This window comes from Protopterus annectens, chromosome 6.part1, assembly GCF_019279795.1.
Source record: "Protopterus annectens isolate FY-2018-M chromosome 6.part1, PAN1.0, whole genome shotgun sequence".
NCBI lineage: Eukaryota > Metazoa > Chordata > Ceratodontiformes > Protopteridae > Protopterus > Protopterus annectens.
The window spans coordinates 152682410-152709181 of record NC_056738.1 but is presented as its reverse complement, the minus strand read 5'-3'; the positions used below and the strand labels follow the sequence as shown (position 1 = coordinate 152709181).

General features: G+C 40.5%; 1 protein-coding gene across 2 annotated transcripts in view; it reads left to right on the top strand.

Moving 5' to 3' along the window:
• The window catches only part of CERS6 (ceramide synthase 6), a 1480586-nt gene that overhangs the window by 643276 nt on the left and 810538 nt on the right, over positions 1–26772 (top strand). The window lies entirely within an intron of this gene.

Genomic DNA, 26772 nt, shown 5'->3' with positions numbered 1-26772 from the left:
GCTGTCATGCATTTTCTGAAGGATATGGAGTCTGAAACTGAAATATATGCCATTAGTTAGTGACTTCAATCCTCAATGATTTGCCATAATACCACCAATTTTTTGAGAAAAAGACTAAAATATGAGGAAAAAATCTGGATATGCTGCAAAAAGTCTTGACAGTTGAAGGTGTGTTGTAGGGGCACTTGTTACTGGAGTTGGTTTTATTGTTCACCTTCACTTGACTCGATAATGTGATATATTTTATTGGCTTTTTTAATGGCTGCCTTGATAGTTTAGATATACTTGTCATCTACTGGTACGTTAAGCACTTCTTTCAAAGGTTGCTGATATCAGATTTGTCTACGAATTAGATATATTTTGGTTTTGGCATCCCTTGCAGTTAGAATGCTATCTTTATCAAAACAGGAGCAAGTGAAATATTCTAAACAATAACACTATTGTGAGCAATTTATCAGACTTTTATTGATTGCCTACATTGATTCTAAAAATGTTTTTTTTTTTTTTTTTAAGGTTTAGAGGAGTTTTGGGTTATAGAATAAACATTTTAGGACTGGTAATTTCAGTGAAGTGTGAACCATGATACCTACAGGTCTAGGGTAACAGTATTAGGTATGTGGGGTGTACTTGACCTTTTATTTTGTAGAAATAGTTTGTGCCTCATATACTAAGCTGAAAAAGAAAGTCTGAGTGTGCTTAAATGAATATATATGAATTATTGTATCTGGAACTGGATTTAAAAGTTCATATAATACAAATGTTTATTTTGCCACTTGCTTTCTATACTTTTTCAGTAAATTCTCCTTGATTCAGGGAAAAGATTTTTTTTTGCAGATATTAAGAATTTCCTATGCCTGTTTCTTTGAGGAAAGGAACAAGTGTGCAGCTTGGAAATAGTTGCTGAGGGAATCGGGAGGACTTTAACATCCTCCCCAGTCATTTATCTTTATTAGAGGGTAGGTCAGGTAAGGGTGTTCTGTATCTGGGTTGCTTACACCATATATCCAGTGTAGATGCAGATAATATATGCCTTCATATTGTACAATGGTTATGACTCGAACCTGGTACTCTGTTCTTAGCACTTTTTCAATCCTTCTAAGATACCTTGAGAGAAAGTGTGTCCACAATTGGACAACAGATAAATTAAAGTTTTAGTGATGCTTATTTGCCACAAGCTTGGTGAATCTGAATGTCATGGGAAAAATGGATTACCTCATCAATTTGCTGAATAGTCATTGCTGTTTACTGTACTAGAATATGTTAATAGAAGCTTACTATATGGCTTAGATTTCAGTGTATGGTTGATTTGCGTGGTGGTGATTACTTGATAAATACAACCATGCAAGGTATAATTTCTTTAGCTTTGCTGAAAATAATGGTTAGTGGAGATGTTCACACTTGACTCTGAAACACTTGGTAAACTGTACAAAATGCTACATGGTATTACAGATGAAATGGGAAGTGGATCGTAGTAACGGACTTATCCCTGTTCACCATGGATCTTTCATCCCTAATTGATACAGTTATGGAAAAGTGGTCTACTATAGGTGCTTTTTCTCAAAAATTATTAGGCTAGAGTGTGGCATTTTTCCTTTACTTATCTGAAATTTTGTATTGTTATCCATGTTTTTATAGCCTTTATACCTTGATATACTGGTACCAGTAGATTATTTTTATTTAATTGAAAACGTGTTTTAGTACTGTTGTTTTTGTAGGAGTTTTGTATGAATACAGCTAAGTTTGTTTGCAAGTTGTATACACTACTAATGTAAAAAAAAACAGAATTTGCAAATGATTTTTTTCCTTCCATTTCTTGTCTACAGCAGCTCTCCCCTACAACAGAACTCATAGTTTTTAGGCAGTATTCAGTTTGATTTACCTTTTGAAGCATGATGCCTTCCTACTTATTCTTGTCACTTCATTAGTAAAAGCTGGTAATATACTTAGCACTGTCAAACACTCAGCAGCACACCACTGACATTCTTTTATGAATTCTGAATAAATCCAAAAATAATGGTGGGGGGAGTCAAAGGATCAAAACCAGGAACAGTTTTTAAATATTGCTTACATAAAACGTTAATAGAAGAACAGGTTTTGCATTGGTATGTCTTTTCTGAACCATAAGAAGTATAAAACTAATGTCTGGCATTATTGACTAACTGCAATCCTCAGTGATTTAGCAAAAACTCAAAAACTTTATGAGGAACAGAACAACAATATAAGACAAACGCAGATACCGTTGATGAGCATGGACAGCAAGCAGAAACAAAGTTGCTTTCCTTTCTGCCGTTCTTCTTTGCTGGCCAGCACTACCGGCTTTTTGTCCCTACAGAGAGACCTAATCATAGTAGTGCTTAATGGGGGTGGTTAAGAACTGTTAAGCACCCCTTAAGTACTGTTAGTCACCCACTAAGGAAGCTGTTAATTTTCCCTATATCTGAGTGCAGTCTCAGCACTTCGTGTACTACATGCTAGACATGATTAAAGACCTGATCATAATAATTTGTTATAGTAAGCACTTTTAGGTAATGCACAACTGCTTTATATGAAATTTGCTTTTTTCACCAAAAGAATAGCAGTATGCACCTTCATGCACAGGAGCAACTTTCTGTTGAAGAACAAATATTTTTTTAAGAATAAATGTATAAAAACACTTGTAAGTGAGGAAACACACCTCCTGCTATACTGTTTTAAGTACAATGTGCAGACAGTACATAATTACAACACTGGGGAAATAGATGGTAATTGGAGTTCTTTATAATACTATCACAGTTGTAAAGAAAGTAAACGGTCAACCTGTTAAGGTGAACAGTCCTGCAAAAAATATGAGGTGCTTTTTGCCAAACTATTAATTTAACAGGTTGTCAGTTATCTAATTTCTTTACAATTCTTTCAGCATCGCAGTTAAGCCTAACTAGTAGCTGGTCTCTCAGTGATATAATTATATACTGTCTGCACATTTGAATTAATGCTGGACAGTAATAAACTTGTATGAGTCTTCTGCATTCAGCCAGAAGAAAAATAATACTTGGTATTTAACATTAGTATTGCCATTCATAAAACATTTTCTTTTTTGAAAAACAAAGTTTTGAAAAATGTCCCTGAGCTTTAAAGTACTAAATTTAGAGGAGGGTCTCTGTGCATAAGCTTGTAAGCCTGTACATAGTACAGATGCCTTCTAGCAGTCTTGCAATTTGTGGCTTTTGTACCATACATAAGTGCATGAAAACACACTTACACTATAATAGCAATCAGAGAATCCATTGACTGTATTACCCTGCTAAGAAGAAAGTCAGATTTATTCATAAACTTCTCTCAGATGTTTTTATTGTTTTTGTCATAATAAAATGCTGAACATGTAATGTTTATGTACAAATCCAGAATCCTTTATTTTCAGTATAAGCAGTCACTTTTGCTTTCACAGGTAGTTATTTATTTGTTTTGATAAAATGCAAAATTCTTTACCTTAATGTATTTTCCACCACTTGGCTTCAATTTGTTTGTTTTTTTATTACATAAAATAATTAAAATGCTTGCAAATTGATGTTCATATTTGCTTTGTAGTTAATATGAATCTGTTGAACATTCAACAGTCTTAGTTAGTTGGTTCAATCCTATTACACAAATTATGCCTTCTAATAAATTAATTAGCAAGTATAGAGAGACAGGGGAAACTGCAGCTTTAGAGGTTTGAAAAAATGAGTAAAGATTAATAAATCAGTGAGACATTTCCTAAGGAATATAAAATGGAGTGTAGATGTTGAAAACCTATAATTGTCACCAGTTGTAGTAAAAGCTGTTTCTTATCAGAGCTGGATACAGCACACAATTGCCCAAGCAGTTCCCTGGGTTCTGGAGCTGGCTGGGGGGCCCAGTTGGCTTTCAAAAATAAAAATGTCACTTCCTCAAAGAAAAAATGTTCATTGTATAAAAGAAAACACACATATACACTTACATCTTGCAGGAACAATGAGACTCCTTAAGTGTAAACATGTACCATGTGGGATATTTCAGTTTAACTGTTTCCTCCAGCACGGATGGATATGTTGTTAAGAGATCATTTCTTTGTGGCAGTGTTAGACAACAGGTGAGTGGCACAGGTGCAGATTGCATATGGAGAGTGTGTGTGTGTCATACCTCTCAACCTCTTAGAGCAAGAAATCTGGACAAAGGCACAAGTAATGGGGTAACAAATGCCCACAAATAGGGACACTTTTTAAATATTGCTCTTACAAACTTAGAAAGTCGATAAAATAACAGATTTTGCGTTACCATGAATTTTCTGAAGTGCATAGAGTCTGAAACTCAAAATGTGTGCCATTATTATCTGACTTCAGTCCTCAATAATTTGTCAGAAAAAACACAATTTTATGAGACAAAGATCAAACATGTGAGGCAAAAATCTGGACATTCTGTGAAAATCTGGAGAGTTGAGAGATATGGTATGTGTGCATGCGCAAAATGCCCCAGTTGCAGAGAACTAAGTGACTTGCTCATAGTCAAACCCTGAACCTTTACAACGGGAGGCAAGATCCTTAATCCTCAACACCAACTCCCATGCTTTTTTAACTTGCTCTTTTTCCCACCTTTTGTAAATCACTGAGGATTACTTTTTGTAAGTGTCAGTCATAGACTTAATTAGTTTTGTAGTTTAGGTTGCAACAGTTTCTCTTGCACTCGGAACAGATGAGTAAAGCTATAAGTTGTTAAAGAATTGCTTTTGTAGTACATGGTTTGATTCTTTCAGCTTTCATTTGTCTTCTGAGTGACTCTGCCAAGTTACTTCACTAGACTGATCCTGACAAGGACATTTGTGTCCAGTGGGTTGTCCCATGTTGTTGGCAAATATGTTACATATTTTCTTTTGAATTCCTGCACCCTTAACATAGATGCTAGTACTTCAGTACATCCTCTTTGAGGATGTATTCTGGCACATCTCTTGTAGTTTAATGGTTTGACAAATGCATTTTCACTAAACGTGATGTTTAAGGGAAGATAAGTTTACTGTTTCTCATGCTTAGCTTGTTTTCAAAGTGGGAACTTTTTGCTTGAAAAAATAGTTCAGTGTTTTTTTATTCTATAAAAGTGGAAATCAAAGTTTTAAATGAAATCCAGACCTGTGTAATTATAAAAGTAAAGACAAAAATAGTATGTACACTAGCAGGTTTTAATAGTGTTTATGGTAATTTGGGAGATGCAGCCAAGTAATGGGATATTGGTATGGCTAGATGGAGACAGATTGATTACCTTGCATAGGGTCCCATTTGTCTACTTTCTACCTCTATTGGCTCTGGAGGTGTATGCTGCAACATTACAGCATTGTTAGTCATTTAATGGGCTCAGACTTGTACTGGGTGATTTCAGGTGGGATAGCTATTGTTAATGACAGAGAAGATACAGGAAGGTCCAAAATGATATCTAGGTGACCTGCGAGCATGTAAGCTTCCCCCTTAAAATTGGCATTTCGCTAAAAACTGTTCCTCTGGAAGTTAGTGCAGAGGAGTAAATCTCTGACTTGTTAATTAGCTGCTTCCTGTAGCAAGGATGCAGGGTTTGAATCATTCTACCTTCATTTATATACTATGTGATATTGAACAAGTGACTTAACCAGACAAAGCTTTGGAGCAATCAGTAATTTGGAATAGGCTCCTTTATTGTCTCCAGGACTGCATGTTTAGTAACTATGAACCTATTGTCAAAGTTTGCCCGCTATTCCTATTTGCACAGCTGACACAATACAGGAAATGTTATGACAATAACACCAGAACACCATTTTTTAATATAAACTATGCAATTTATTTTTCAAGGGCAACAGTCATTGTTGCATTTGTAGATGAAGCACTGAAATGCAAAGATATTTGCCAGCGGCAACTACTGAATTAGTAATAGTTCTCTTTAACGTGGAGTTATTTGGATAACTTTTACTTCTGTAGAGATTGTGCATTTTGACTTGGTGTATGCTATTAGGTTGTATTTCATATACACTCACAAATGCTATTCTGTTTAAACCATGCTACATGACTGTGTCACTGCAGCTTACTGTACATCCATGCTAAGCTTCATCAGTTTGGTCTTTTCATAGAGATCTAGCAGATAAGAACCCAGCTGTGGAATCTCTTTTGTATCTGTTATTAGTAGTAATTTTGTGTTCATTGTGGGATGTGGCTGAGTGATCCTAACTGTTCTTAGGCTATATCTACCCAAGAAAAGTTCAAAAAGTGTGTTTGTGATTGGCAAATTCCACGTAATTAAATGTGTGTTTTCTCTGGTCCCCAGTCAGTGTTACCTCATTTGGTACCAGTAGTAATTAGAATAAGGACCATGAGCAAAATGCCATAGCTTGAGGCCTTGTCCTGGTGGCAGACTACCATATTTATAGGTACTCATGAGTTGTATGTCTTGTATGTCACCCCATGAGCATTGTAGTCTCTGGGAATCTCTGACAGTTCAAGGATGTTCATTGCGTTTCACTGTTGCAGTCATTACTCTTGGGTTATCCTGCTGGCAGGCTACCCGCAGTCGGCCAGTATTCCAAAGTCTAGGTCCGGCGTCGGTTGCTGTCGCTTCTTCCCTGACGTCAGTGCGCCAGGGGTATAAAAGATGCAGCCGACGCCATTTTCTTCAGTCTTTCTTGCTGCGCGGTGCCCGAAGCAAAAGCAGTTCGCAAGTGCCGGTCGGCCGATTCCTGAGATTTTTAAATCTGAATTTCAGAACTGAAGTCTTCATTAAAGGTAAGTACCCTGTTGGGGAAACTTTTTTTCTTGCTCCAGAACAATGTCAGAAAAAGTTAACAATTGTATTTCTTGTGAGAAGCAAATACCTCATAAGGATTTTCACTTTTACTGTATCCCTTGCCTAGGCTCTGATCACAACGTTGCTAGCTGTCGGTTTTGTGCTTGATTCAACCAACGCACTATCAAGCATCTGTTCGATTTTGCATTTCATTACTTTGGCATAAGATTTAATTATATAATGCCAGCAGAACAGCCGACAACTAGAGTTTACAAAAAACACAAGGACAAGGATAGGCATCCGAGGTCCAAAACCGACGATGAAGCCTCTTCTAGGCCAGTCGCCGGTGAGGCGCTTTCGCAGCCCCTGGTGCCCGCTACCTCAGAGCCACAGGCTGCTACTGACTTCCACGTGGAGCCGACTGGGCCTCTGGAAACTCAAGGTATTGGACACTCGGAAATCAATCCCTCAGATGGGTCCGGAGCCGCTGAGCAGGCATCGGCTTTTGAGGGTGTCTTCAGACCTACACAACTATATATTAAGCCATCCTCAGCTTCAAAGACAAAGACTAAAGCAACTCTAAAGACAAAGAAACAAGTACAGCATTCCCCTATTCAGACTTCCATGCCTAAAAAACAGATGCTCAAAATGGCCGAAGACCTAATTACTTTGATCAGGGGCTCCCATCCCCCTCCTGATAAGAGGCCTAGGCAAGAGACAGAGTATGATTCTTCTGATCAGGTATCTATTTCCTCTGATTCCTCTTCTGAACAGGATTACTCCATGCTTCCCTATGAGGATTCTGATGCTGAAGAATCCATTCCTTCAGCCTCTCCTCCTGAGGATTATTCTTTTGGGGAAACACTGCATACTATGAGGGAGCATTTCCACTGGGAGAGCCAAGAATATTCTGAGTCTAAGAAAAGGCTCAGAGACTTCCTGCTTCTTCCTCAGCACAGACCCCCTTGCCTTTCCACCTGTTCTAGACATTGTAGATTATGTATTTTCAGAGTTCGGACTGTCCCCTGACTCTTTACCCCCTGCACCTGCTAAGCCAGACAGATACTACAGTGTCCCGGATTCTCATAAATTCGTATATAAAAACCCCGCTGCTGATCCAGAAACTATATCTCAGGGTCCCAAGGGGGTTAAGGCTTCCACTGCAAAAAACCCTGTCCCCTCTGATAGGGATTCTAGGGCTCTAGACAGATGGGGAAAAAAGTATACACTTCTGCCACCCTGGCTGTAAGGGCTTTAAATTGTCAATTTCATATGCTTAAATATCAGCAATATTTAATGTCACTACTTAAACAGAAAATGTTGACAAATACTGAATGTTCAGAGAACAAGGAATTGTGGGATTTATTGCATGCAACTGAACAAGTGGGAAAGCATACTTTGCAATGTGGTTATGATTCACTGGAGGCCTCTTGCAGGGCCGCTGTTACAGGTTCTGTTATTAGAAGGCATGCTTGGTTAAAGGAACAAAATCTGCCTGATCATGTTAAAGCAAAATTATTAGATGCGCCATTACATCATGATACTTTGTTTGGTACTAAAGCAGAAGAGGTGTTGAAAAAAATGGAGGATAAAGCAAAATCCATGCAGACAGTCAAGGATTTCTTACAGATACAGCCACCCAGGTTTAGCAGGAACTGGCCTTCTAAAAATTGGTCCTTTCCAGTCTCAGACAGACCACAAAGTGGCAGATACAGGCATCCCAGAGGCAGATCTCAGCCCCAAGGCTCATACAGGCCTAAACAATGGGGTGCTCCTACCTCCAAAAGCGGAGAAGACAAATCACAGCCTTACAGGAAACAGTCCCAATGACTTTCCTGTACCAGTTCCAAGCAGTTTTCTTTTGACAGCCCCCTTAGGGGGAAAACTAGCACTTTTTTCATCAAATTGGAAAATGGTTACCCAAGACAAATAGGTTCTGAACATAGTGTCCCAAGGCTACAGGTTACATTTTCACACTCTACCAAGGTCAAAGGGCATGCCAGACCTGCCATACAATCAATCGGCAGAGGCACAAAAACAAATTACAACCCTCATGGACATGAGGGCCATTCAGCAAGTACCACAACAAGAGCAGGGACAAGAATTTTACTCCAGACTTTTTCTAGTACCCAGGAAGGACAAAACCTGGAGACCAATTCTGGACCTGTCTATACTAAATACGTTTCTGGAAGTTCCAAAATTCAAGATGTTGACTTCAGCAGCTACTGCCCATGCTGACCAAGAGGGCTTGGCTAGTAACTTTGGACCTAAAAGAGGCATACCTGCATGTCCCAATCAGACAATATTGCAGAAGATACCTGAGATTCATAGCTGGCTCAATGCATTACCAATTCTCTGCACTGCCCTTTGGCTTATCTACTGCGCCCATGGTCTTTACAAAATGCCTGGCACCAGTAATTGCATTCTGCAGACAAAAAGGAATTCAAATATATCCCTACTTGGACGACTGCCTAATTCAAGCAGAGAACAAAGACACTCTTCTAAAGCATCTGGTGTTTGTAAAAATATTACTAGTTGGCCTAGGGTACACAGTAAACGAAAAGAAATCAAAACTAGTGCCCTCTCAAGAGATAATATTCCTGGGTGCAAGTTTAAATACAACTGCCCAGATGGCTTATCTCACGCCAGACAAACAAAAACAACTGACTACTTACTTCAAGAAATTGGCAACAAAAATCCACTTATCTGCAAGGAAAATCCTGCAGGCCTTGGGTTTCATGGCATCCTGCATTCTACTAATTCCATATGCCAGACTGCATATGAGGAAACTACAATGGTATCTGAAAAGTGTTTGGACTCAGCATTGCCACACTCCGGAGACAGTAATTGCACTCATTCCCTGCCTACAACAGGGGTTTTGATGGTGGGCAGAAGCCTGTCACCACAACAAGGGTCTGCCATTCAGTTTACCCACAGCCAGACAGACACTGACAAACGGATGCATCAGATTATGCCTGGGGGGGCCCATATGGCAGGAAAATGTATTCAGGGCGCATGGCCTGCAAACCAGATGCATCTTCACATCAATCAAAAAGAGATGCTAGCTGTTCAAAATGCCCTGACAGCTTTCAAGGACCTGCTTCATCCCGGACAATTACTGATAAAGACAGACAACACTACGGTCATGTGGCACATAAACAAGCAGGGAGGTACTCATTCATACCCCCTGTGCAGACAAGCAATGACCTTATGGGACACAGCATTGGCCTTTCAAGTTCACCTGCAAGCACAATTCCTGCCAGGAAAAACAAATACTCTGGCAGACAAACTAAGCAGAAACCTCATGGATCCCTCACGAATGGAAAATGGATCCACAAGTCTTCAGAATGATAATAAAGAAATGGGGATGCCCAGACATAGATCTATTTGCCTCCCCTCACAACTGTCAGTTGCAGAGATTTTGCACAAGGATTTACCACAAGCAAGCACGGAAAGTGGACGCCCTATCATTCAGCTGGAAAAATCTAACAGTATATGATTTCCCTCACTACCTCTCCTTCCCAGAGTACTCTTAAAGGTCAGACAAGAGAAGCCAAAAATGATTCTGATTGCACCAGACTGGCCACGCCAGCACTGGTACCCAATCCTAAAGAGCTTGTCTCAAGGTCCAGCATGGATACTGCCTCAAACTTCTCACTTGCTGACCCAACAAGACAATCGGATCCTGCACAGCCAACTCCGGACCTTAAATCTGGCAGCATGGCGGATAATGTAGCCATTCAGAACACTCCTCTTTCAAAAGCTGTTATGGATGTTATCTTGGAGGCCAGGTGGCCCAGTACCAGAAAATCTTATGCAGGAAAATGGAAGAGATTCTGTGCTTGGAACCAGGAACAAGGCATTGATACGTCTGTACCAAACATTCCTCAGATTTTACAATACCTGACTGAGATGCTGAACAAAGGCCTTTCTTTCTCATCAATTAAGATTCATGCCTCTGCCATTTCTGCACATTACAATACGGAACCACCTATCTTTTCTCATCCTTTAATAAGGCAGTACCTCAGAGGGGCCAAAAACATTGGGCCTCCAAGGAGAGCACCAATTCCGGTCTGGGACCTTAATTTTGTTTTGGAAAAACTCATACTGCCTCCTTTTGAGCCAGCATCAACAGCGGATATTAAATTCTTATCCTGGAAAACAGCTCTGCTCCTAGCCATAACCTCTGCAAGGCGAGTCTTGGAGTTACAAGCACTCATGGCTGTGGAACCTTTCATCATTTTTCATCCAGACAGGGTTTCTCTGAGGACAAACCCTACATTTATGCCTAAGGTGGTGTCCAGTGTGACCCTCAATCAAACCATTCACTTGCCTACCTTTTACCCAAATCCACAGAACAAGGGTGAGAAAATTCTGCCTTCTTTGGACGTACACAGGCAGTTACGCTTCTACTTGGACAGAACTAAAGCTTTCAGAAAGACTGAGCAACTTTTAGTGTCATATGCAGCAGGATTACAAGGAAAGGCTATCTCAAAACAGACTATTTCTAAATGGATAGGCCATTACATCTGTTTCTGCTATTCTCAACATGGCAAATCAGTGCCTAAGGGCATTCGGCCTCATTCCACCAGAGCAGCAGCCACTTCAGCAGCCTTCCTCAGGGGAATACCAACCAAAGAAATCTTAGAGGCTGCAACTTGGAGTTCAGTGCACACCTTTACAAAGCACTACCACTTGCCCAAGTCCAGAGCAGGCTTCGCCACTGCAGTTCTGCAGGGCCTCATAGCCACTCTTAATCCTATTTAGCCCAGCTACCCTTGCTCAGCTTTGGGATTCAACCCAAGAGTAATGACTGCAACAGTGAAACACGATGAACATAGTACAGTTGTGTACCTACCATAAATGTAGATGTTCGAGTGTATTCACTGTTGCAATGCAGGTTACCCACCCACCATCCCCCTTCTCTTTGCTGGGACTTATCTGCACTTCTCTATCCTATACAACCTTTTTGCTGTATTTGCTTGTAGATGAAGGAAATGTTATTTTTGTGTATGCATTTCTTATTGATATATTTTTCAGCCTACCTATTTGGGACACCTGACATCTGGGGCAAGAAAAACTGAAGAAAATGATGTTGGCTGAATCTTTTATACCCCTGGCGCACTGACATCAGGGAAGAGGCGACAGCAACCGACGCCGGACCTAGACTTTGGAATTCTGGCCGACTGCGGGTAGCCTGCCAACAGGATAACCCAAGAGTAATGACTGCAATAGGGAAATACACTCTAACATCTACATTTATGGTAGGTACACAACTGTACTTTCTCAGGCTCTTTGAAATAATTTTGTATAACCTGAGTTTAGTGCCTGTAGTAGCTAAGGCCTCCATGAATGTCCCTGTTGAACCTGCCAAGCTATCAAAACCCAGCATATCCTCCCGAGCCAAAGCACCTGCATGCTGAGTCAGCTTGGAAGCCTTGCTGCAGGCATGTGAATACAGTTCCTGATTTGTGGTATATGATTTGGTTTTCTCTCTCTCTCTCTTGAGTCTTATGTATGCAGTCATAAACTGAAAGCCTGGGCCACCCATTTGCATACCTAGACCCTCAAAATGGCCACTCCTAAATTGAAAATCAAAATGCCCAGCATTCAGAATTTCCACTTCTTCAGGCTCCTTTCCATTGCTTATCCTGTAGTTAGGAGTCAAGTCACCAAACCCCTGCTTTCCCCTCAGGCTCCCTCCCAGGACTGTTCAAGCTGACATATGGCATCATAACCTTCATAGGTACTTAGGTAAGTACTAGGATAGCTGTCCTTGTGGGCCATTTTAAGTCTAGCTGATTTCTTTTTTGGTGCTTCAATCAACCTATATTGTCTTATCTTTTCTATGGTCGATAATTAAATATTACCTCTAGTGAGAATAACTGGGATAATAAAAAATAAAATGCAAAAGTCGATAGAAAATCAATACAAAAGACTTTATAATAAAACACAACTCCTTCAGTAAGCCCTTTCATCCCTAACAATGCTTTGAGACTACTTCAGACTGAAGTAATTCAAGCTCCAACCACATTTATACAGTTAAGTCACATGACTTCAAACTAGTTGATGTTTTAACCCTTTTTGCTTCAAATACATAATAAAATCTTCTCGATTGTTCGTGTTTATTTTACAAATAAAGAGGACAAACAACAACAGCTGATATACTATAGCAAATATTCTGTCATCTGACACTATTAAAATTAATGCTAAAACCAATATGAATGAGATAATAATCAGGTTCAACAGGATTTTCAGAGAGCTGCTACTTCACAACCTGTGCTGGTATATCAACAGATGGATAATTCCAATAAAACTTGGGCACAGATAGCTGCTGCAACAACAAAAATGGCTTTGTAAAGATGGGACAGACGAAAAAAAACTGGAAGAAGGCTGGCCAAGCCCAGAAGACTTGGGTACTGTATGTTTCAAAATTGTGAATATGTCTGATTATAATTTGTCCGCTGAAGAATGTTTGTTATTAAGTAAAGGGTGAAATTTTGCACTAACTAAACAGGCAGATAAAATGGTAGTAGTAAATGGTCTCAGAGATTATGTAAGGCAACTGAATTTTAAGTTTTTGTTTAAAAGTGAAAAGGTTGAGACCCAAGAGTTTTTCAAACCCAGTATTTTTAATCCACCATTAAGAAAAGAACTAGAAATGTTTTTGAATGTTTGTTACTTACAAATATTCAATTTATTGGACAATAAGCCTGGTTATAAATATTATAATTTATCGGCAAGAGAAAGGGAAATGTTTTTTAAGTTGGTTAAAATTTATGAACATTTGACACTCAACGCAGATAAAGAGGAAACATTAGTGGTTTTAGACAAGAAAATGTATGATTGCAAAATCCTTGGACTCTTAACGGCACTTACTACTGCATTACAACTTTGTTACCTTATTTTTTATTCAGTGCAATTCAATGTTAAGGCGTTTCTGACATCAGGAACTGTTTATACCACAGCACGATCCTCTATAAAGTTCTGGCCAACTGTATAGCGGTAATTCCCTAATTGCCTCAAATGGCAAACTACCTAGGTATCGTGCATTTGTAACAAACCCACAGTTTGGTGACTCGCTATTAATTTGAGCTCAAATTACTGTTTCCTAATTGCCACTAAAGCCTCCCTAAACAGAACGCCAACTAGCATTGTGTCTTAGACACTATTGGCTTGTCTTACTGTATTTTAATATATAATTTATAGTACAGCTAACATCAGGGACTATCCAAATCAATATACGTTCCTCTAGAAAGATTCCCATGACGAAAAAAGGTATTGAATGACTGTTAACCATATATTTCACTGTATACTGCTTGCAACTCGCAACACTATCTGTGTAACTACCATTCAGTGGCTTTATGATTTAATTTCTACTTTAATTGTGAACTGCCTAGTTAGCTTGTAGAGTAGACACTATAAATGTGGTATTTCATTTTTCATCTGTACTAACAATTGCATAGACACGATATTGGTTTTTCAATAACATGCTGTTGCCCTAGAGTTTTATCTCACCTAGAACTGTACTAACTATATGCCGCTGACTGTTCTAAGAGGTAACTCACCCCTTCTTCCTTAATATCTCCCCCTGTATTAGGTAGAGTACCCTCTTCGAACCTTCTGCTTACAGCACCACGGTAAAGAGATTAAAGCAAAGGTGTACTAAAGAAACGCTACCCATCCACTCTGAAGACTGAATCCAGCATTTCAGAAGCCATTCTAGGGGCATTTAAGTATGTCTTACTGAATATTTTACCTAGTCTATGTTCAATACCTCATGTTCTGCTTACTTGGCTCCCTGTAACATTCTCCACCACCCCCACCCCCGCCCCTACCTCTCTCTATCACTCCATCATAAAAACTATCTCCCATAATCACCTCTATATCCCCTGAACCCCTAGTCTACTCTCTTTTATCCTCCTGTCTGTTCTTAAGTGACTGCTGCTGCTTTACCCTTTAGAAACACTCAGTAATTGACCTAGTAGTGTTTTCTACCTTCAGTTACTCCGCTATCCTTTCCCCCTGATGTTCATCATGCATACAGCTGCAGTCATTACAGATGGGTTCTCCTGCCGTCAGGTGGGTCCTCGGTCGGCCGAATTCCAAAGTCTAGGTCCGGCGTCGGTTGTTGTTGCTTTCTTTCCTGACGTCAGTGCGACAGGGGTATATAAGACACAGCCAACGCCATTTTCTTCAGTCTTTTTTGCCGCGCGGTGCCCGAAGCAGAAGCAGTTCGCAAGTGCGGGTCGGCCAGCTCCTGAAATTACGAAAATTTGGAAACCAAAGTCTTCTTTAAAACTAAGTACCCCATTGGGGAAACTTTTCTTGCCTCAGACCGATGTCAGACAAAGTTAACAATTGTATTTCTTGTGGGAAGCAAATACCGCATAAGGATTTCCATTCCCTCTGTATACCTTGTTTAGGCCCAGACCACGACGTCTCGGGCTGTCGCTTTTGTGCTACTTTCAATAAACGCACTATTAAGCGTCGGGCAGAGTTCGCCCAGCACTTTTTTGGTAAAGCTTTTAATTATAAAATGTCATCGGAGACTCCGACTACTGTTTTGTCCAAAAAATGCAAGGACAAAGACCGACACGCGAGGTCCGCGGTCTCCACCGACACCACGCCAAAACCGGCTACACGTGGTCCGGTTCTCAGCGAGGCGCCTACACAGCCCCTGACTACCGACGACACTTCTCTGGCGGTGTCTTCTGTAACCGAGACCGCAGGTTCCTCGGCCCATACCCTGACTACACCTCACGAAGCCACTGTGAGTGTTGAGCCTCTTAATGTGGACAGGTCCACTTCCACCCATGGTGTCTTCAGACCTTCTTCTTCCTTTTCCATAAAGGCCTTTACTAAGTCTAAATCAGCCATGCATTCCAAGAGGCCTGTTGCACAGGTCCCATCTCCAGGCCCCATGCCTAAAAAGCAGATGCTCAAAATGGCTGAGGATTTAATTACTCTTATCAGGGGTTCCCAACCCCCTCCGGACAAGAGACCCAGAGTGGAGGAAGATTCTCCCTCTTCTGACCAGGGCTCCATTATTTCAGAACATTCTGTTGAAGAGGAACACTCGTACTCCCCTTTTGAAGATTCTGATGCAGAGCAGTCCATTCCTTCTGTATCCCCCCAGAGGATTTTTCTTTCGGGGAAACCTTGCATACCTTGAGGGAACACTTCCATTGGGAAGGCCAAGATTTTTCAGATTCCAAGAAAAGGCTTAGGGAATTTCTTTTGCTACCTCAGCACAGACCTCTGGCGATACCTCCTGTCTTGGACATACTTGATGATATTTACTCGGAGGCTTGCCTTAATCCGGATTCCCTGCCTCCTGCCCCAGTCAAGCCTGATAGGTACTACAGAGTTCCTAACTCACACCAATTTCTTTACAAAAGCCATAATGCTGATCCTGAAACCATTTCTCAAGGCCCCAAGGGAATGAAGGCCTCTACTGCTAAGAATCTATTACCTTCCGAGAGAGAGTCTAGATCCTTAGAAAGGTGGGGAAAAAGGTATATACCTCGGCCACCCTAGCCATGAGGGCCTTAAATTGTCAGTTCCATATGCTTAAATATCAGCAGTTTCTGTTATCACAATTAAGGAATAAAATGTCACAACCTGAACAACCAGATTTGAAGGAGTTGCAGGATATGATGCATAGTGCAGAACAAGTGGGTAAACACACCTTACAATGTGGCTATGATGCTCTAGAGGCCTCAAGTAGAGCTGCTGTTACAGGATCAGTCATTCGTAGACATGCCTGACTTAGGGAACAAACCTTGCCTGATCATGTTAAAGCTAAACTACTAGATGCTCCTTTACAAAAGGATGTATTATTTGGTACTAATGCTGAGGAGGTACTATGGAAAATGGAAGAAAAAGCAAAATCTATGCAAACTGTCAAAGCTTTTCTACAGGTACAACCACCACATTTTAGCAGAAATTGGCCTTCAAAAAACTGGTCCTTTCCAGCCACGGACAAGCCCCAAAGAGGTAGATACAGGCGCACAAGGGGCAGAGGACAATCTCAAGGATCATATAGAGGCAGACAATGGCAATCTCCAGCACCAAGAGGTGGCGAAGACAGTGCACAACAATACAGGAAACAAACCCAATGACTTTCCCCTTTGCATGCCAAGCAAGGCTCAGGTGGCAGCACCCTTGGGAGGAAAGCTGGCATTATTTTCAAAAAATTGGCATATTGTCACAAAAGACAAATGGATCCTGGACATTATAAACAGAGGCTACAGATTTCATTTTCACACTCTTCCAAAAATGAGAGGCATGCCGGACCTGCCACACAATCAAAGGGCAGAGGCTCAAATAAAAATTTCAAAGCTCATGGACATGAAAGCTATTCAAGAGGTACCTACTCACGAACAAGGTCAAGGTTTTTATTCCAGACTATTCCTGGTACGAAGGAAGGGAACCGATTGGAGACCCATTTTGGACTTATCCATCCTAAACACATTTCTACTCGTACCAAAATTCAAGATGCTCACCTTACAGTAGCTTCTTCCCATGCTGGGCAAGGAGTCTTGGCTGGTAACATTGGACCTCAAGGAGGCATACCTGCATGTCCCAATCAGGCAAAGCTGCAGAAGATACCTCAGATTTCTTGCAGGTTCAATCCACTATCAATTCCTTGCATTGCCCTTTGGCTTATCTACTGCACCCAGAGTGTTCACGAAATGCCTGGCATCAGTAATTGCCTACTGCAGACTTCAAGGGATACAAATTTACCCTTATTTGGATGATTGCCTGATCCAAGCGGACAGCAAACACATACTTCTGGAACATCTGGCTTATGTAACATGGTTATTGAATTCTCTGGGATACACAGTCAACAAAGAGAAATCCAGGCTAACACCATCTCAGAAAATAATTTTCCTGGGTGCCAACTTGGACACAAACACCCAGATGGCTTATCTTACGCCAGAAAAACAGGGGCAACTAACTCAGTACTTCAAGATACTAGCAAATTGTACCAGGCTAACTGCAAGGAAAATCCTGCAGGCTCTGGGCTTCATGGCATCTTGCATTCTTCTAATCCCATGTGCAAAGTTGCATATGAGGAAACTTCAATGGTACCTAAAAAACCTATGGTCCCAACACAGCCACAGTTTGGAAACAATAATACCACTAATTCCATGTTTGCAAAAGGAATTTCTATGGTGGGCCCAAGCATGCCAAACAAACACAGGTCTACCATTCTGCAAGCCTCAAGCAAATCAAGTCATCACAACAGACTCCTCAGACTACGCCTGGGGGTCACACATGACAGACAGGTGCATTCAGGGCAAATGGTCCCAAAAGGAAAAGCACCTTCACATCAATCAAAAGGAAATGCTAGCAGTGATAAATGCAATTACAGCTTTCAAGGACCTCCTGCATCCAGGGCAATTATTGATAAGAACAGACAACACCACAGTAATGTGGTACATAAACAAACAAGGAGGAACACATTCATACCCCCTGTGCAGGCTGGCCATGTCACTTTGGAACATGGCTCTGGAATGGCAAATCGAGCTTCAAGCACAGTACCTGCCAGGTTTGGAAAACATGCTGGCAGACAATCTAAGCAGAAATATGACAGACCCGCACGAATGGAAGTTGCATCCTCAAGTGTTTACAAAGATAATCCAAGCGTGGGGAAGGCCAGACATAGATCTCTTTGCCTCCCACAAGAATCATCAATTGACAAAATTCTGCTCAAGGATATTTCATCCAAAGGCCTGGAGAGTGGACGCCCTTTCTTTCAGTTGGGCAGCACGGACAGTTTACGCCTTCCCACCTTTGCCTCTACTGCCCAAGGTGCTCTTGAAAGCAAGAGCAGACAGACCAAAGATGATACTGATTGCTCCAGACTGGCCAAGACAACACTGGTACCCACTCCTGAGGAGCCTAACACATTCTCCTCCCTGGACCCTACCTCTAATGCCTCTTCTCCTGACTCAGCACAGCTACAAAACTCTTCACAGTCAGCTGAAAACACTCAATCTGGCTGCATGGAAAATTCCTTAACACCACAACAGACCCTAGTCTCCAAGGAGGTGCAGGATGTCATTTTGGAGGCCAGAAGGCCATCTACTAGAAAAGCTTACTTCGGAAAATGGAAACGGTTTTGCACTTGGAATGAGAAAAAGGGCCAGGATCCTAGAAAACTGAATTTGCCTCAGATATTACAGTATCTAGCTGAGCTGTTGAACAGTGGACTTTCATTTTCCTCCATCAAAATCCATGCCTCAGCCATTTCTGCAGAATAAAACACTGATCCACCCTTATTCTCTCACCCACTCTTAAGGCAGTTCCTCAGAGGGGCTAAGAATATAAGACCTCCAAGGAAACAACCAATACCAGCCTGGGATCTTAATTACATTCTAGAAAATTAACATTACCTCCCTTTGAACCAGCTGCCTCAACAGATTTGCAATATTTGTCCTGGAAAACAGCTTTCCTTCTGGCTATTACCTCAGCTCGTAGGGTCTCGGAACTACAAGCCCTCATGGCTGTGCAGCCCTTTCTCATCTTCCATCAGGACAGGGTTTCCCTTGAACCAACCCGTCATTTATGCCTAAGGTAGTATCCAGGGTAGCTTTAAATCAGGCCATACACTTACCTACCTTTTACCCCAATCCTCAAAACAAAGGGGAAAGGCTGCTACATTCCTTAGACATCCATAGACAGCTACGTTACTATTTGGACAGAACAAAGCCTTTCAGGAAATCAGAACAACTCTTTGTGTCCTATGCTGTAGGAGCTCAAGGGAAGCCAATTTCCAAACAGACAATTTCAAAATGGATAGGCCACTGCATACGGTTTTGTTACTCCTTTCATGGTAAATCTGTACCTGCAGGCATCAGATCCCACTCCACAAGGGCCACAGCTACCTCTGCAGCCTTCCTCAGAGGAGTCCCTACCAAAGATATTTTGGAGGCAGCCACTTGGAGTTCTGTGCATACCTTCACTAAACACTACCACCTACCTTTATACTCCAAAACTAGACCAGGCTTTGCCACTGTTGTGTTGCAGGGCATTCTGGCTCCTCCCAGTTCCACCTAGTGCCTACCACCCTGTGCGTAGCTTTGGGATTCTACCCATCTGTAATGACTGCAGCTGTATGCACGATGAACATAGTACAGTTTTGTACCTACCATAAATGTAGATGTTCGAGTGCTAATACAGCTGCAGTCCAGGTTTCCCTCCCTCCTTCCCCTCTGGGTACAGACCTAGTGGCTAACTCCTCATCTTACAACCTGATTGGGTTATCCTTCTATGGTGTATTTGCTTGCAACTACTGATTTTTGATTATATTGCATTGCATGATTATATATAATATATATATATATATATATATATATATATATATATATATATATATATATATATTGCCTTCCTTCTGGGGGCACCTGACATCTGGGGCAAGAAAGACTGAAGAAAATGCCATCGGCTGTATCTTATATACCCCTGTCGCACTGACGTCAGGAAAGAAAGCAACAACAACTGACGCCGGACCTAGACTTTGGAATTCGGCCGACCGAGGACCCGCCTGACGGCAGGAGAACCCATCTGTAATGACTGCAGCTGTATTAGCACTCTAACATCTACATTTATGGTAGGTACAAAACTGTACTTTTTCCTCCACTGTTCTCTGCCTCTCAGACATAATTTCTATGCTCATAGACAGTTACGTACCCTAATGCAGCTACTATCTTAGTGCACTATTGCTAGATTTTCCCAGACAAACAAAGACCTTATATGCCTGATTGTTTTTTGATAAAAGGTTTCCTCTGAGGACAGGGCCAACCCTCTTGGTTCACCCTCCGCTCCTGGCTCACTCCGCTCCCCTACCTACCCCCATTCTCACTCACACTCACATCAATTTCATTTATACTTACTTACCCCACTCATCAATTAATTTGAACCTCTCACCCACCTAACTATCCTATCACAGTTCAACACATCTAATACCTACCTATATCACCACACCTCCCCATCACTACAACAATCCTAGTACAAAGACATACTTAGTATTTCATAGCTCCTCCCACTCAGCCTCATACAACAAGTAAAATGTGCCCCATAAACTACATCCTCACATTATAAAAATCCTACTCTATACAGTCTCAACTACAGTACTTCTTCTCCTGTCAGCCCTCACCAATTACCACACACAACTCCAACACAATATCCCACCTCCATGGCAAACCACAACTTCTAGCTACCACATGTTACCACTAAACCTTTACTTATCCCCACACCTCTTCAAAACCATTCACACTGACTTTTACCTATATAAGCTACAATCACTTAGAGCAAATCCCCTCCACAACGCAGTAAAATCATGTATAAAATAAACAAACTCTAGAAAAATGCATGCTTTGGTGACATTCACACCAACCCAAAAACACCAACCAATGCAAACCCGTATCAGCCTACCCCCTCCTTCACAGAAATAATGCATCTCTCCTTTTTCTTAACCTGAATGTCAGAAGCATCTTAAATAAAGTTCATGACCTCCATGCCTTGTTAGATCTACATAAACCTGACATTGTACTACTTACAGAAATATGGCTAAAACCAGAAATTGATAATAATGAAATAACAGCACCAGGATACAATATCAAACAAACAGATAGAGTAGGCAGAAAAGGGAGGGGGATAGCAATGTTACTCAGACCATCTCATCCTAGAACAACCTGATGTTAATCTTCCAGAAAACAGTAATGTAAAGCTTATTTTTACTAGACTAAAATTGAACCCCAGTAAACACATAAATATCATAGGTGGATATTTTTACCTGGTAATAACACTAATAGTCTGGAAAACCTACTAGAAAGGATATCTATTTCTCTCCCCCAAGAAAATATTTTATTAGGAGACTTTAATATAGACTGGCTCAACTGCTCTGGTCCCAATCCATCCACCCTCATTAACCTCCATGGGTTTACCCAGCTTATCTCAGCCACCATTAGAATTGATAAAACAACCAAACGTCTGTCCATACTGGACTGAATTCTTATATCAGATCCCTCCCTCGCATCCCAAACTGACTGCCCAACAGTCTTAGTGACCATCTACCTACCTTTCTATTGAAAGCTAGAACTCATCTATTTAGTCAGGAAACCGTTAGATCAGTAAGAAACAAAAAAGAACTTTAAACCAAATAACTTTATATCTGACTTAAAATGCTGCAACTGGAAATCACTGACTCAGTTATCCATGGATGAGGCAGTACACTACTTTAACTCAACATTCTTACAAATACTAAACCACCATGATCCCATCAGAACTAAAAGAATAAAAGCAAAATATACCCCTTGGCTAACTAATGCAACAAAAACAATTCTCAAAGAAGGGGATAAAGCATGGATACAGTTCCACAAAAACAAATCCCAACCAGCTAAACAAAACTACTTAGAACTCCATAACAAAGCCAAGAAACTTATTAAACTCGACAAAAATCAACTACTATCAGAACCTGCAGTTAAAACATGCCCACAACCCACAAAAATTCTGGACTACAATACACTCAATACTACATCCAGGTAAACCTGCACCCTAGGCCAGCAACAGTTAACAACCAGGATAGCATTCCCACCCAGTTTAATAAATACTTCACTGAAAACAGTACAAGCACTTGCAGAAACCCTTAATAATAATAGCAATTGTACATTAGAATCCCTACAAAATAGGACAAATGCACAAGATATTACCTCCCACTTCAGTTTGCACCCAGTATCAACCAATTCCATTCTTAAAACTTATACGCAAACTTAAACCAACCACCTTTGCTGCAGATAAATTACCAGCTGAATTCCTCCAACTCTCTGGTGAGGCCATAGCCTATCCAGTTACCATTCTCATTAATAGATTTATAGCTGAGTGCAAAGTGCCTACTATATGGAAAACCTCCAATATAATCCCCCTAAACAAAGGAAGTAACTCCTTAAAGCTCACTAATTACTGACCAATAGCTATTCTCCCTCTCCCTTATCTAAAATATTAGAAAGAGTAGTTCACACACAACCAATTCACTACCTTTTAAAAAACAACCTCCTCTCTAAATATGGCTTTAGACCCTTCCACAGCACCGCACAGCCCTAGCATCCTTTTCCAACACAGTGAATCACCACAGAAATAAAGGTCAACTAACCTCTACCATATTTTTAGATCTATGTAAAGCTTTTGATATGGTCAACCACAATAGACTTCTTAGCATACTCTCCACTCTAAACTTCAGCACCTCATTGATCTCATGGTTTAGAAGCTACCTATCCCAACGACAGCAAGCAGCAAAATGACAGAATCAACTGTCACCTCTCATACCAGTATCCATGGGTGTTCCTCAAGGATCCATCCTTGGTCCATTACTCTTCACTCACTTTCTTCCACCATACCCAATGCCTCAGTCGTACAATATGCTGATGACACCACCCTCATATGTGCAGCCCACACATTAGATAACCTACAATCCCTAACCCAAAACTGTTTTTCACTAGCCAAAACCTGGCTCACAATCTCCCAGCTTATTCTTAATCCAAAAAAAACAAAATTACTTCTCTTCACCCCATATAGATCCCCTCCCCAAATTGACCACTTTAGCATCATGTCCAGTGACAAAACCTTGATCACCCCAACCACCCACACAAAGCTGCTAGGTGTTGAGATAGATAACAGCCTAAAGTTTAGACATTCATATCACCCAAACTATCAAGAAAGTCCACAAAAAACTAGGACTACTCTATCGGAACAAACAATTTCTCACTAAACACACCAAAGCTACTATAGCTCGGACACATCTATTGTCTACCCTCCTCTATGCAACCCCAATACTAACAGACCTTCAGGAAGCTGACCTTAAAAATCTAGAATCCTGTTACAACATGATTGCTAGGTTTGCTACAGAGAACTCAAATAGAACCCATTACTGTGTTTCTCTCAAACAAGTAAATTGGCTGGAGCTGCCGCAACTACTTCAACTCATTCAATTATCATTGGCTCACGAATTATACTACCTCTCTGATAAAACCCGTGGTCTCCAAAATATAATACTACCTTATACCACAGCTAGATCCCTAAGATCTAGTACCCAAAACTGCCTAGAGGTCATAAAACGCAAGAATAACGCTGGGAAATCTCTTTTCAGTTACTCTGTTGCTAAAGCCTGGAACTCCCTACCAACCCACCTGACCTCAACTACCTCCACCAAACAATTCAAAAATATGCTGAAAACTCACTTTATGAATAACTCTCTTCAGTTACTCTATTGCTAAAGCCTGGAACTCCCTACCAACCCACCTGACCTCAACTACCTTAACCAAACAATTCAAAAATATGCTGAAAACTCACTTTATGAATAACTGGTTATGCTCCTGTGTCTCCCCAGGTTAACCACCTACCTAAATTACTCTCCATCCATATTTTCACACCCTCACCCTGCATCCCTCTAGGTATCCTTTCATAGTACTGGTATGTTTGAGTCCCTCTAGGTACCCTTTCACACTACTGGTATGTTTGAGTCCCTCTAGGTATCCTTTCACAGGACTGGTATGTTTGAGTCCATCTATATCCTTTCATAGTACTGGTATGTTTGAGTTCCTCTAGGCATCCTTTCACACAGTTCTGGTATGTTTGTGTCCCTCTAGGTATCCTTTCACAGTACTGGTATGTTTGAGTCCCTCTAGGTATCCTTTCACATTACTGGTATGTTTGAGTCCCTCTAGGAATACATTCGCATTACTGGTATGTTTGAGTCCCTACAGGTATCCTTTCACAGTACTGGTATGTTTGAGTCCCTCTATATTCTCTTGCAGTACTGGTATGTTTGAGTCCCTCTATATCCTCTCACAGTACTGGTATGTTTGAGTCCCTTTAGGTATCCTCTCACAGTACTGGTATGTTTGAGTCCCTCTAGGTATCCTCTCACAGTACTGGTATGATTGATTCTATGCTAGGCTTGATTTTTTACAGTATTACAATGTTTATTCACCGGATGTATCCCAAGAAAAGTGCTGATTTGAGTAATACCTCTACTAAGTTTGATTTCTATAACATCACAATGACTTGATCAATATGTACCCTAATGCAAGTGCTAGTAAGTGCATTTCCACTGCTAAATGTGTTATCTTACTTATTCCCATGAGAAACACATTTAGGAATGATTATTACCATTTCTGTGTATTGCATGCTAAAGTTCCATGAAACCTATTCTAAAAAAGTTATATTTTCTTCTGCTGTTTTACTATGCTTCTACTGAATATGCAGTAAATCTGCTTATCCATACCTACCCACTGATGTATATATGTACTAAATGTAGACTAATAGTCACTGTTTTTCCTTGTTAAAACTTAATGCTGTATATGTGTAACAATCTGGAGCTTTTCTCCCTGGGTCTCCGCTGAAAATGTAGCTGTGTCCAGTCGGACTTTCCCGGTCAATAAATGAAAAATAAAATAAAATAAAATAAATAAAATGCCTGCGCTGTTGTCTGACATGACGTTTTATAGAAAAGTCACTTTTATGGAAGTTAGAAAATCTTACTCTTTAATAAATTCCTTTATTGAAGAATGGTTTTGCACTGGTAGAATAATTGAAGCTACAAGAAAATATTTTTTGATAGATAACCCCAAAATTAGTTGGAGTTTTGGAATACCAAAAATCCATAATCCATAAAGATTTAAACAACCCCCCGTTAAGACCTATTGTCTCTAGTGTCAATAGCAAGACAGAAAGTATGTCTATTTTCATAGACAAACATCTGCAAAAAGTAGTGGTAAATAATGAAACTTGTATGGAAGACACTTTTCATTTTATTAATAAGTTGAAGGGCATCACTGTTTTAGATAGATTTATTAGTAACCTTAGATATAAAATCATCATATACAGTAATGCCAAATGTTGAAGGTGTGGAAACAGTAAGACTAGAATTTATTGAGATCTAAATTATTTTCAAATAATACTGTGAACTTATTAATGGAACTATTAGATGTAATTCTAAGCTACAATATTTTTGCTTTTATCAACAGATTCTACTGCCAAGCTAATGGTGTTGCAATGGATGCAGCAATGCCCCCAGTTATGCAAATTTATTTATGCATGAATAGGAGACAGCAAAAGTTTTGTAGAGTGATTGTATGAAGAATATAATCACAATGTATCGATTCACTGAATTTTTTTTTTTTTTTTGGAGAGGGACTGAAATATCTTTGTGGGATTTTGTAACCTACGTTAGTAATGTTTGCTCGTACATCAAGTTTACGTGCCAGTATAGTCCTACTATTAGGGCAGCCACGGTGGTGCAGCGGTTAGCATTGTTGCCTCACAGCAAGAGGTTCTCCGGTTCGGTTCTTTGCTGGGGTGCCTTCTGTGCGGAGTCTGCATGTCCTCCCTGTGGTCGTGTGGGTTTCCTCTGGGTGCTCCGGTTTCCTCCCACATCCCAAAGACATGCAGTAGGTGGATTGGACACTCTAAACTGGCCCTAGGTGTGAGTGTGTGCGTGTGTATGCCTTCTGTGGAAGGTTGGGTACCGGGCTGGCAACTCAACACCGTAAAACTCCACTGCCAATCATGAGCGGACAGATGATCTGCTATGGCAACCCCTAACCAGGAAAAGCCAAAAGAAGAAGAAGAAGATAGTCCTACTACTATTAATTTTTTTGATGCAGCTGTAAGGATGGTGACAAATTAGCCACAACATTTTTCAAGAAAGAAGTACATAATAATGAACACTTACATTATAGCAGTATGCATCCAAGAAAGATCAAAGAAAATATTATAAAAGCCATCTTGTCAGAATTAGTAATTTAACAGTAAGAAAACAACACTTTTTAGAAGAGGGAAACAATTTTTGTGAGAAGTTAGTCATTAGAGGTTATCCAAGGGCATTGGTTTCTACTTTGATGTCCAGTTTAATTTCTCAGAGAAAAGGGGTAAACCCAAAAACTGTTGGGACATGTATAAATGAAAACAAACTTAGGATGCCTGAAGGCAACAGTTTACATTCTTGTGCTGTAGTAAAAGATATCATACAGA